Here is a 12,633-nt window from a genome sequence, read left to right as displayed (position 1 = left end):
ATCACAAGCTTCCGGAGGCTTCCTCCTTCGTCAGGCGAGTGATGGGACAGATTAAGAAACAAAAGATTGATCAGGAGTAGCTGTAAATGGCAGCAGCAGAACCATTACCAGCGCTAGCTGACCGAGAAAATGGGAGCGGTGGTTATGATCTGAAGTTATTGAAATCAATGTTGAGTCCGGAAGGTTGTAAAGTGCCTAAATGAAAGATGAGCTGCTGCTCCTCGAACTTGCGTTGAGCTTCATTGGAACAGTGTAAGAGGCCGAGGTCAGAGTGGGAGTGGGACGGTGAAATAAAATGGCAAGCGACTGGCAGGTCAGGGTCACACTTGCGGACTGAGCGGAGATGTTCAGCAAAGCGATCACCCAGTCTGCGTTTGGTCTCCCCAATGTAGAGGAGACCGCATTGTGTGCAGCGAATACAGGATACTAAATTGAAAGAAGTACAAGTAAATCGCTGTTTCACCTGGAAGGAGTGTTTGGGGCCCTGGACGATGGGAAGGGAGGAGGTGAAAGGGCAGGTGTTGCATCTCCTACGCTCGCACGGGAAGGTGCCGTGGGGAGGAGAGCGAGTATTGGGGGTGATGGAAGATTGGATCAGGGTGACGCAGAGGGAGCGGTCCCTTTGGAATGCTGAAAGGGGAGGGGAAGGGAAGATGTGTTTGGTGGTGGGATCGCGCTGGAGATGGCGGAAATGGCTGAGGATGATATGTTGAATGTGGAGGCTGGTGGGGTGGAAGGTGAGGACAAGGGGGGACCCTATCGTGGTTCTGGGAGCGGAATGGGTGAGGGCAGGTGTGCGGGAAATAGGATGGACACGGTCGAGGGGCCTGTCAACTACAGTGGAGGGGACACTGGGTGATCGCTTTGCAGAACACCTCTGCTCTGTTATCAAGCATGCCCCTGACCTGCCGGTCACTTACCATTTTGCTCCCCTCCACTAATCACTCGTGCCCTCCACCCTATCACAGACCTTCCCTTTTGTTCTTTCCTCCCCTCCCGCCCCCCCTTTCCTTGGCTCTGTACTTGCTTAAAAACGTTAACTCTTAACCTCTTCCAGTTCTGACGAAAGGTCTTCGACCTGAAACGTTAACTCTGTTTCTTTCTCCGCAGATGCTGCCTGACTTGCTGAGCTTCTCCAGCACTTTCTGTTTTTATTTCAGATTTCCATTGTCCGCGGTATTTTGCTTTTGACTGGGGTTTATTGAAGCCTTCCAGCTGTACAATTTTTTTTCTTCGAAAAGTGCACCGACAAGAACTATACATCTATATTGTTTTATTAAACTTCAAAAGGGTCTGTGTCCTTGTGCGGACAATTTTGAGGGTATTGCTTACAGTGTTATTGAAAGCATTCCAGACTGTTTCCAGTAGCAACATGTTTATTTGATCTTGTGTGCTTGCAAGCAAAATAAAACGGTGGGAATTTTAAGTTGACATTCTTGTACGACACAATGTCAGACAGTCTAGTAAACATATATTATGAAGAATGAGTAGCTGCCTCGGTTGTCCAGGTGTGTTACAAAGCAGCTATTTTTTGTGTTCTCTAATGGCGAATGCAAGAACACAACTCTCAAAACAAAGGGGAGTGGAAATCTGGAACTCTTGAAAAGCTGTTGAGGCTGGGGGTCAATTAAAAATTTCAAAACTGAGATTGATGGATTTTTGTTCGGCAAGGGTATTAAGGGTTACGGAACAAAGGCGGGTAGACGGAGTTGAGATACAGATCAGCCGTGATTTAATTGAATGGCGGGACAGGCTCGAGGGGCTGAATGGCCTTCTCGTGTTCCTATGTAGTCTTTTTCATGTCAACACTTACCTTTTCGAAGTACGGTGACGTTTGTTGTGCGGGCAAATGTGGCAGCCATTCTGCACCTGTAACATCTCACAAGGTGAATGACCAGTCAATGGGGTAGAAATTGGTCCTCTATGCGCTCTTTTTACAGGTGTAAGCGGGCCATTTTGGAGGCGCAACACCCTGTGCCCCAAGGACCCCTGGAAAACATCCGGCCCCAAAGATTGGGCGGGGCCATTTATCAGGCGTCAGGGGTGGCCGCCTAAAACAGGCTTCAGGACCCCCTTGCATATGCTAATGAGGCGGCCTAACGCCTGTTTAAGGAACCTGACAAAAAATCGGGCTGCCTTGAACGGAGCAGACCGGCACAGGAATAGAGCAAACAATACTGAGGGATTGGGAATGAGAGAGTCTGCAGGGGGACACACATAGGAAAGCAAGATGGGCATCTAAATGCATTCCGATGTAGAGGTATTTGCGAGTCGATACATTTTGGAAGTAAGATTGGGGAAAGGGAATATACCTTTAAATGGTAAGCAAAGCGACCTTGGTGTGCAGATACATAGGGCGTTATGAGTGGCAGTACAAGTTGATAAGGTCATTCTATTAAAAGAAAGGCTAATCGAATACATGGTTTTGTACCCACAGGCGTGGGGGGGGCGCAGTTTGAGTTTCCGTAGACTTTGAGCAGGTGTCAGGCGGGGTGCTCGTGCTGCCCGCCCGAAGTCCTTGCCGTAAGATTCGCGTCCCCTTTATTGAGACCCCCCCCCCGGGGCCTCATTTGCGTACTGCCAGCGAGCTGGAAGCGCAGAACCAGCATCCATGGACAGCTCACTGGAAATATGATCCTGGCAAGGGGGAGGAAGCAATCGCAGGAGGGAGGTGGAGGGCTACGCGGATGGGCAGGCAACGAGCTGGAAGATTTTTGTGGAGCTCCATGGAGGAGCTTCCATGATCTCCTGCTTAATCTCTCACGACGTTAAGAATTAGCCTGTTGGTGGATCTGAGCAGACATCCAAGTAGGGTTCCCAACTCTAGTTAGACTGTATTCCAGGAGGTTTCATCACATGGCATCCTGGCTGGAACCACCCCCCCCCACGCTCCTACCATTGACCGGCCAATTCGCCAATCAATCAATAATGGCGGCTACAATACCCACAATCCTCTGCACTCCAGAAACCGCCCTATCACCCACGTGGTTTCACTGGAACGCCCTTGCGCCAGGGCCCCGTTGCATTCTGGCCCTGCTGTTTGTCACGAATGCGGCAGGAGTGAGACAGGAGAAAGAAAATGCCCCCTATGGATTTCTCTCCCAGGAGTTACTCGCAGAGGTGTCCTGGACTCCGGGGCAGCCCCTACATCCAAGTAGTGGTGTGGTGCCTCTTTGTCACAAAGCTCAATGTAACCCACAGTAAAATGAAGCTTCGGGTTGCCAACTCTGGTTGGACATATTCCTGGAGGTTTCATCACGTGACACCCCCTCCCCCCCCCGTCTTTGACCGCCCTGCCCCCACGCTCCCGCCATTGGCCTCCCTACGCGCCCATCCTCGCGATGCCTCGCCTTCCCACGGCCAATCGGAAAGCGAACAGACTCTTCGTTACCCAATTGGATGATTCTTGACTCTCAGTAAAACAGCCCTTTTTTCCCCCAAGTCCAATATTTTTATAATTAATGAACAAAAGTGTTCAAAGAATTATTTATTTACAATTTTTTTACTGCCTCTGTGATTTTTTTATTCCTCTCCCAGGGTTTTGCTCGCAGCAGTGTCCGAGAGATTAGTCTTTAATTCCTGGAGACTCCAGGGCATTCCTGGAGACTCCAGGGCAATCCTGGGAGGGTTGGCAACCCCTAGATGAAACTGGCAGCATAACTCATTGCCTGTAACACGTTTGTACTGTAATGGCAACCTTCAATCCTTACTTCAAACTTTGTCTTCCATTTCAGGCACTTATATGGGCCTCCGTTTAATTACCCTGGCAGGCGGCCTCTGAAATTCTTTCCTGCACTTGCCTTCCACGATTGAGTTATTTCTGTGCATTCCAATCGCCAGTTTCTCTCAGCAGTCATTGAATCTCCTCTTCTGACACTGTTTATGCATCAGTGGTTTTTTTAATATATATATAGAATTTACAGCACAGAAACCGGTCCATGCCGGTGTTTATGCTCCACACGAGCCTCCTCCCTCCCCTACTTCATCTCATCCTATCAGCAAATCCTTCTATTCCTTCCACCCTCATGTGTTTATCTAGCTTCCCCTTAAATGCAATTAGGTATTTCAAATACTCCATGTGGTGACGAGTTCCACACTCTAACAACTCTCCGGGTAAAGAAGGCATCATTTTTATACATGATGATGAAATTTCCTTCTCCTGTGACTTTGGACTTTTTGTTATTTTAATTTTTCTCTTTTTAGTTTCCTCGGGTAATTCCCTTTTATTTTTCCACCACAGTTTTGTGCGCTCCTTTCCTGAAGGTGTTGCTTCTGGTCCCTTTTCCCAAGTAACCGTTCTACATGCCCGGTCAGTGAGCTATTTAACTCTTGGGTCTCGATTATAACCCATCCCCCAGCCCCCCACCCTCGACGGGCGGGAGAGGGTCGGGGGATGTGGAGGATATAATATTGGGATCGAGCAACCCGACCCCGTTCCCACCCGTTCCAAATTTTAAAAAACACAAAAAAAAATCAGGCCATCGACGCGACTCTCGCAAAAAGGCAGGCGGGGGGGCCGAATGAACGTTCGACGTTTAACAGTGGGTGAGGCCCGAACTGTGGGATTCCCGGCAGCTGAGCCGAGGCGTGAGGTACCGACTGGCCTCAGGTAAGTGCTAACGGTCTGGTCCTTTTTTTTAGAGCTTCTCCCCACCCCAGACCTTACAAGCCTCTCCCCAGCCCGGATCACAGCCCCGAATTTCTCATTTACAGCCCCTCCCCCCCCAACCAACCCCTGCACCAATCGCGGCCTGGAGCCTTCAGTCACCACTAGTTGCCGGGACAGTTCCCCGGATGCGACCTCCTGCCACTTGTTTGTGCTCCCCACCCCCCCCCACCCTCCCGGTCCAGGCCGTCAATTTGGCCGGCTGGCGGGCGGGAGTCTGCAGAAGAGGGCTCTGCTGTTAAGACCTACATCCCCGGCCTTGCCGTGTTTTCTCCCCCGCACCCTCCCCGTTAGCATCAGGGCCCAGGCCCATGCTCAGTCGGTTACATTGAGTCTACAGCACAGAAACAGGCCATTCGGCCCAACTGGTCTATGCCGGTGTTTATCCTCCACACGAGCCTCCTCCCGCCCTACTTCATCTCAACCTATCAGCGTATCTTTCTCTTCCTTTCTCCCTCGTGTGCTTATCTAGCTCCCCCCCCCGCCGCCCCCTGAAATGGATCTATGCTATTTGCCTTAACTGACCTTAATCTCAGCTGAGATGGTGGTAGGGGTACTAGAGTTGGTCTCAGTGCCCTCGAGGTAGAGAAGGGAAAAATCAGCCAGGATCCAACTCTTCATCTGGGAACTGTAAACCGATTCGAAAAGACAACCAATACGGTATCAATCAGCAATTGTAATAATCAAGTACAACTAGTTACACACAGTAACAAGGGAGTAAGTACAAAAGACGGGTATTACCCCAATCCTTTGGAGAGCAGGTGACTGAGACTCTCTAAGCTGTCTGATACTTTGTACTGACTGCAGCTCTTCCCGTCCCCGCTGATCTATTGCTGGATGCTCACCCAATCCGATTTTCGAACGGGCCTCCAGTTAAGCAGCCAATGCTCCCGTTTTCATCTCAAGCTCTGCTGCCATCGCTATCTCTGCAACCCGCCCACAAAACAGCAAACAGTAGGCTGATCTTCTCTAGGGAGGCCGTGACAGAGTTACTAACGTACATAGAATGTACAGCACAGAAACAGGCCATTTGGCTCAACAGGTCTATGCTCCACACGTGCCTCCTCCCTCCTTACATTATCTAACCCTATCAGCATATCCTTCTATTCCTTTCTCCCTCATGTGTTTATCTAGCTTCCCCTTAAATGCACCTATGCTATTCACCTCAACTACTCGTCGTAATGAGTTCCATGTTTTGGGTAAAGAAGTTTCTCCTGAATTCCCTATTGGATTTATTAGTGACTATCTTTTTTTATGGCCGCTGGTTCTGGTCTCCCCTGCAAGTGGAAACATCTTCTCTCTGTCCACCCTATCAAACCCTTTGATAATCTTAAAGACCTCTATCAGTTCACCCCTCAGCCTTCTCTTTTCTAGAGAAAAGAGCCCCCAACCTGTTCAGTCTTCCCTGATGGGTATGTACGCACAATGACCGACCGGAAAAGACCCTCTGGTCTATCCAGCCTGTCCCACACAATTGTGATACCATGTGCATATACACTCCCCTCCCCACCCAAAACCACGTGACCTCCTGGGAGAGGTGGAAACCCGGATTAAAAATCTCAGGCCAATTTCGGGGGGGAAATATCTGGGAACCTCCTCTCCGACTTCCCTTAGGTGATCAAAACTAATCCGGGAGGTCAATCTGGTCCTAATAATTCAACGCTGTACCTTCCTTTTGTACGAGGTGATCTCCACCCCAGCCAGAAATCGGTCCAGCTCTTGCTTGAAGGGAATTCAGCGAATCAGCATCTACCGCACAAGCTGGCAGCCTGTTCCAGAGATGTGTCACCTCCTGCACCTCCTTAGATACCTGGCTGGTGAGTCTAGAACTAGGGGGCATAGTCGCAGGCTAAGGGGTCGGCCATTTAAGACTGAGATGTGGAGGAATTTCTTCACGCAGAGGGTTGTGAATCTTTGGAATTCTCTGCTCCAGAGGGCTGTGGATGCTGAGTCATTGAGTATATTCAAGGCTGAGATAGACAGAGTTCTGGACTCTAGAGGAATCAAGGGATATGGGGATCGGGCCGGTAAGTGGAGTTGAGGTCGAAGATCAGCCATGATCTGATTGAATGGCGGAGAAGGCTCGAGGGGCCATGTGGCCTACTCCTGCTCCTATTTCTTATGTTCTTATGCAACCAGCTGCCAGCTGCCACAACTAGCACTGACGTCTCTGCCTTCCAGCTCCTTCAGTGACACTAGTCAATCTGCAGCAGGATAGGGCTGTGCAGTTCTTGAAGTATGCAGGTTACCCCCTAAGTCCAAGGTCTCGTTGACTACACCCACATAACCCTGCAGGCTCTTTCCTGAATCGCAAGGGCTTCCACGCCATTAACATGCAGTTGGTGTGCGATCACCAGACGTGATCATCATGTAGGTCTGTGCCCGCTGTCTTGGTAGCTGCCATCAGACATTGCTCTTGCACCAATTCTAAAATCGAGGATGAGCAAGAGGCCAGAATTGGAAGAGCGCAGAGATCTGGGAGGATTATGGGGCTGGAGGAGCTTAGAGATAGGGAGTGGGGGTGAGGCCATTGAGGGATCTGAAAACAAGGATGAGAATTTTAAAATCGAAGTGTTGCCAGATTGGGATCCAGTGTAGGTCAGAGAGTACAGGGGATGATAGGTACCAGGTCCCTTCCCATGCTGCACCTTCAGCTGAGTGCTAAGTTCTTAAGAACATCGGAATGTACAGAACTAGAAAGAACCAGTTAGGTCCTTTTTTTTTTAAGGTGTTTTTACACTATTACAGTGCTCTTGAAGCATGGACCTTTTTGGAGTGCACAACACTACAATAGAAATTTACCAGCCTCAATCCCACTGACCATAGTGGGAGCCTATATGTCCTGGCTCTTCAAACCTGCCAGCTGATTTTTCCATTGAGTTTGTAATCACTGGGCCTGTTCAACATCTGTCCACAGGACAGCAGCCTGGATTTTTTTTTAAAAAAACAAATGAAGAACAAAATTGCTTTTAGAACTGCAAAATCCTACTGACTCCAATGTGCCTCAGCATTCCTTCACATTTTCCCGAATCATCTTTCCAAAAGCCTAAAGGAGAGCAGAACCCCAACACGTGGGAGAACGACTCAGGGTGGGAATAAGAGTGCCTTGTGAACACGAAGAAATCACTCGAACCCACATCCTACCATGAAACGTTGGTCCATCAACCTGCTGACATGGAAATTGGGGCTTCTGCGATCCCAGTGCAGTGCGTGCCACCAAAGTTACAGTGGGAGTCCACTGTGGAACAACCACAGATTTTGAGGCCAGAGATTTCCTTACAATTTGAAAGAGTCCCTATCTATAGAGTAAATAAGGAGAAACTTTCCACTGGCAGGAGGGTCGGTAACCAGCGGACACAGATTTAAGGTGATCAGCAAAAGAAGCAGAGGGGGAGATGAGGAGAAATTTTTTTACGCAGCGAGTTGTGATGATCTGGAAAGGGTGGTGGAAGCAGATTCAATAGTAACCTTCAAAAGGGAAATGGATCAATAGGAACATAGGAACAGGAGTAGGCCATTCAGCCCCTCGTGCCTGCTCCACCATTTGATAAGATCATGGCTGATCTGTGATCTAACTCCATGTACCTGCCTTTGGCCCATATCCCTTAATACCTTCGGTTGCCAAAAAGCTATCTATCTCACATTTAAATTTAGCAATTGAGCTAGTATCAATTGCCGTTTGCGGAAGAGAGTTCCAAACTTCTACCAACCTTTGTGTGTAGAACTGTTTTCTAATCTTGCTCCTGAAAGGTCTGGCTCTAATTTTTAGCCTGTGCCCCCTACTCCTAGAATCCCCAACCAGCGGAAATAGTTTCTCTCTATCCACCCTATCCGTTCCCCTTAATATCTTATAAACTTCGATCAGATCACCCCTTAACCTTCTAAACTCTAGAGAATACAACCCCAATTTGTGTAATCTCTCCTCGTAACTTAACCCTTGAAGTCCGGGTATCATTCTAGTAAACCTACGCTGCACTCCCTCCAAGGCCAATATGTCTTTCCGAAGGTGCGGTGCCCAGAACTGCTCACGGTACTCCAGGTGCGGTCTAACCAGGGTTTTGTACAGCTGCAGCATAACTTCTGCCCCCTTGTACTCTAGTCCTCTAGATATAAAGGCCAGCATTCCATTAGCCTTATTGATTAATTTCTGCACCTGTTCATGACACTTCAATGATCTATGTACCTGAATCCCTAAGTCCCTTTGGACATCCACTGTTTTTAACTTTTTACCATTTAGAAAGTACCCTGTTCTATCCTTTTTTGATCCAAAGTGGATGACCTCACATTTGTCTACATTGAATTCCATTTGCCACAGTTTTGCCCATTCACCTAATCTATCAATATCCCTTTGTAATTTTATGTTTTCATCTACACTGCTTACAATGCCACCAATCTTTGTGTCATCCGCAAACTTAGATATGAGACTTTCTATGCCTTCATCTAAGTCGTTAATAAATATTGTGAATAATTGAGGCCCCAAGACAGATCCCTGCGGGACTCCACTAGTCACATCCTGCCAATGTGAGTACCTTCCCATTATCCCTACTCTCTGTCGCCTTTCGCTCAGCCAATTTCCTAACCAAGTCCGTACTTTTCCCTCGATTCCATGGGCTTCTAACTTAGCTAACAGTCTCTTAAGTGGGACCTTATCCAATGCCTTCTGGAAGTCCATATAAATAACATCCATTGACATTCCCCTGTCCACTACTTTAGTCATCTCTTCAAAAAATTCAATCAGGTTTGTCAGGCACGACCTACCTTTCACAAATCCGTGCTGGCTCTCCCTGATTAACTGAAAATTCTCGAGGTGTTCAGTCACCCTATCCTTAATTATAGACTCCAGCAATTTCCCCACAACAGATGTTAGGCTAACTGGTCTATAATTCCCCGGGTTCCCTCTTTCTCCTTTCTTAAAAAGCGGAGTGACATGTGCAATTTTCCAATCTAGAGGGACAGTTCCTGAATCTAGAGAACTTTGAAAGATTATAGTTAGGGCATCTGCAATGTGCTCACCTACTTCCTTTAAAACCCTGGGATGGAAACCATCTGGTCCTGGGGATTTGTCACTCTTTCGTGCTATTATTTTCTTCATTACTGTTGCTTTACTTATGTTAATTTTATCGAGTCCCTGTCCCCGATTCAATACTTGAAAAGGATAAATAGAAAATTTACAGGGCTATGGGGGAAAGATCAGGGGGACTAGGACTAATTGAATAGCTCTTTCAAAGAGCCGGCACAGACACCTTGGGCCGAATGGCCTGTGCTCTATGATTCTATCTGTCGTGTGTGTTTTTACACCGGCTTCATTACGATACTACCTAATGTCGTTTCCACGTTCTATCCAGTGGGGCCTTCCCTCGACTGTTGGGAAAAGCCTGGGTGACTAGAAATATAACACTATTAAATCACAATCTGTGTGCACATGCACCGAGTGTTGCTGCCAGTGCTCCAAATCCACTCTGCAGCTTAAATGGATGAATTTGGAATACAGGCAATCGCAGCATTGAATTTTACAGCACAGAAACAGGCCATTCGGCCCAACAGGTCCATGCCAGTGTTTATGCTCCACACGAGCCTCCTCCCTCCCTACGTCATCTCACCCTATCGGCATATCCTTCTATTCCTTTCTCCCTCATGTGTTTATCTGGCTTCCCCTTAAATGTCTCTATGCTATTCGCCTCAACTACTCCTTGTGGTAGCGAGTTCCACATTCTCACCACTCTCTGGGTAAAGAAGTTTCTCCCGAATTCCTTATTGGATTTATTAGTGACTATCTTATATTTATGACCCCTAGTTTTGGTCTCCCCCACAAGTGGAAACATCTCTACGTCCACCCTATCGAACCCCCTACATAATTATAAAGACCTCTATCAGGTCACCTCTCAGCCTTCTCTTTTCTCTAGAAAAGAGCCCCAGCCTGTTCAGCCTTTCCTGATGGATGTAATACTGCTGAATCACTTCTACTGCTTCTGCAGTGTAGATGGGGTATTTGATACTATCTGTTTTGCTTGGCTGACATAACAGAGCCTTGCTTTGTCTTTTTTTTAAAAAACTCTATTTAAGTGGTGTTGGAATTTCAATTTCTGCTATTCTTCTGACTTAATTGCAGACAGCAGACATTGCTTCTTTGGCAGTACAGCTACTGCCTACAGCCAACAAGAGACGTAGGCACTTCTGAGAAAAGCCTGACAGATGGTTCAAACTATGGCGGTGCTCCCTTATTTGTAATTGCGATCCTTAACTAACTATTGTAAAGCTTCTCCTATATAGCTGAAATACAAAGCCTTCATAGAGGAAAGCATTTGGTGAGAAAATCAATTGAAAAGTAAAGACTTGAAAGACCTCAGGATGTCCCAAAGCACTTTATGGCCAATGACGTCCTTTTTTTTTTGAAGTGTAGTCACTGTTGTAATGTAGGAAACGCAGCAGCCAATTTGCGCACAGCAAGATCCCACAAACAGCAATGTGAAAATGACTGGACAATCTGTTTTAGTGATGTTGATTAAGGGATAAATTTTGGTCAGCACACCCTGCTCTTCAAAATAGTGCCGTGGGACCTTTTACGTCCACCTGAGAGGGCAGACGGGGGGGCCTTGGTTTAACGTCTCGTCCGAAAGACGGCACCTCCGACAGTGCAGCACTCCCTCGGTACTGGCACCGGGAAGTGTCAGCCTGGATTATGTGCTCGAGTCTAGCAAAATTTGTATTCTGTTTTTGAACTCTGAGTATGGTAGAGTCCTGGACTAATAATCCAGAGGGCACGAGTTCAAATCCCACCACGGCAGCTTGAGAATTTGAGTTCAGTTTTTAAAAAGCTGCTGTCAGTAAAAGTGACCCTGAAGCTATTGGATTGTAGTTAAAACCCCAACTGGTTCACTAATGTCCTTTTAGGGAAGGAAACCTGCTGTCCTTACTCGGTTTGGCCTATATATCACTTTGGTCCCACTGCAACGCGGTTGACACTGAACTGTCTTCTGAAGTGGCCTAGCGAGCCACTCAGTTACCAGGGCTGCTAGGGGCGGCCAATGAACTGACTTTGCCACATCCAGAGAATTAATTACAAAAGAAAAGAGAGATGAATCCAACTGGTTCTTTCTAGTCCTGTACATTCCGACATTTTTAAGTAAAAACTTAGCACTGAGCTGAAGGTGCAGCATGGGAAGGAACCTGGTAGCCACTCCTGCGCTCGCTGACCTACATTGGTTTCTGGTCCAGCAATGTCTCCGTTTTGTAAAATCCTCACCCTTGTTTTCAAATCCCTCCGTGGCCTCGCCCCCTTCCTTATCTGTGCAACCTCCTCCAGCCCTACAACCCTCCGAGACCTCTGCGCTCCTCCAATTCTGGCCTCTTGCTCATCCCCCGATTTTCGTCATTCCACCATTGGCGGCCGTGCCTTCAGCTGCCCGGGCCCTAAGCTCTGGAATTCCCCCCCACTAAATCTCTCCACCTCTCCCTCTCCTCCTTTAAGACGCTCCTTAAAACCTAACTCTTTGACCAAGCTTTTGGTCACCTGTCCTAATATCTCTTTATGTGGCTCGGTGTAAAATTTTGTCTGATAATCGCTCCTGTGAAGCGCCTTGAGACGTTTTAATATGTTAAAGGCGCTGTATAAATGCAAGTTGTTGTTGGGAGCAGGTGGCCTGCTGACTGTCCTTTCTCCCTCTTTCCCGGGGAAAGAGATGTGGTCCATGGGAATACAATGGGACAATAAAAATTGTGTGTTAAATTTGGTGCTGGCTGCTGACAGATACTCGTACTGTAAACCTTCTCACATATAGTATGTTTACTTTCTTAGCCAGCACAGTTAACCTGATTATATCAATTGTAAACAATTTTACAACACCAAGTTATAGTCCAGCAATTTTATTTTAAATTCACAAGCTTTCGGAGATTTTCTCCTTCCTCAGGCATTTGCCTGAGGAAGGAGAAAATCTCCGAAAGCTTGTGAATTTAAAATAAAATTGCTG

General features: G+C 47.5%; 1 protein-coding gene across 2 annotated transcripts in view; it reads left to right on the top strand.

Annotated features, from left to right (window-relative positions):
- LOC137309885 (carbohydrate sulfotransferase 9-like) overlaps positions 1–12,633 on the top strand; it is a 114,509-nt gene that overhangs the window by 20,733 nt on the left and 81,143 nt on the right. The gene's annotated exons all lie outside the window — the stretch shown is intronic.

The sequence above is a fragment of the Heptranchias perlo genome, chromosome 3, assembly GCF_035084215.1.
Source record: "Heptranchias perlo isolate sHepPer1 chromosome 3, sHepPer1.hap1, whole genome shotgun sequence".
Taxonomy (NCBI): Eukaryota; Metazoa; Chordata; class Chondrichthyes; order Hexanchiformes; family Hexanchidae; genus Heptranchias; species Heptranchias perlo.
Note: the sequence above shows the minus strand (reverse complement) of the source record. Positions and strands in the feature narration are given on the sequence as shown.